Consider the following 976-nt stretch of genomic DNA (forward strand, 5'->3'; position numbering starts at 1 on the left):
ATTGGCCGCTCTGCTCTCTGAAACGGTTGTACTTATCGTCTGCAAAGCTATGTCGCGAACGGCGGTATTCGGAGACACTAAAAGCACCATTGTAGAACACAGATGTAGCTTCTAAGATGATGTAATAGCCAGTAAGAAATAGTACAATTCAAGTTTTAGGTATAGTTATTGACTTTTTACCCTTGTTTGGTGCCTTGGACATGAGCTAGGAACTTAAGATTTTACATGCAGGAGGACTAGCAGCCGAGTTGCACGGGAGAATGTGTAAAGTGTTCATATGTAGTAAAAACCTGAGAAATCCGTCCGTTTTCGTCATTTGTTATCGAATCGACTTAAAGCCAGATCGTCACATTGGCCGCTCTTCTCACTGAAACGGTTGTACTTATCGTGTGCAGAGCTATGTGGCGTGCTGCGGTATGACGAGACACTAAAAGCACCATAGTAGAACACAGATGACACTTCCAAGTTGATGTAATAGCCAGTAAGAAGTAGTACAATTCAAGTTTTAGTTACTGATTATTGACATTTTAGCTGGCTTTGGTGCCTTGGACATGAGCTAGGACCTTAAGATTCTGCATGAAAGGAGGGCTAGCAGCCGAAATACACAGGAGAATGTGAAAAGTGTTTATATGTAGTAAAAACCTGAAAAATCCGTCCGTTTTCGTCATTTGTTATCAAATCGACTTAAAGCCAGATCGTCACATTGGCTGCTCTTCTCTCTGAAACGGTTGTACTTATCGTCTGGAAAGCTTTGTCGCGTGCTGCGGTATGCGGAGACAATAAAAGCATCATAGTAGAACACAGATGAAGCTTCTAAGATGATGTAATAGCCAGTAAGAAGTAGTACAATTCAAGTTTTAGGTATCGATTATTGACTTTTTAGCTGGCTTTGGTGCCTTGGACATGAGCTAGGACCTTAAGATTCTGCATGAAAGGAGGACTAGCAGCCGAGTTGCAGGGGAGAATGTGAAAAGTG

This window comes from Schistocerca gregaria, unplaced genomic scaffold (genome assembly GCF_023897955.1).
Source record: "Schistocerca gregaria isolate iqSchGreg1 unplaced genomic scaffold, iqSchGreg1.2 ptg000386l, whole genome shotgun sequence".
In the NCBI taxonomy this organism is placed as follows: Eukaryota; Metazoa; Arthropoda; class Insecta; order Orthoptera; family Acrididae; genus Schistocerca; species Schistocerca gregaria.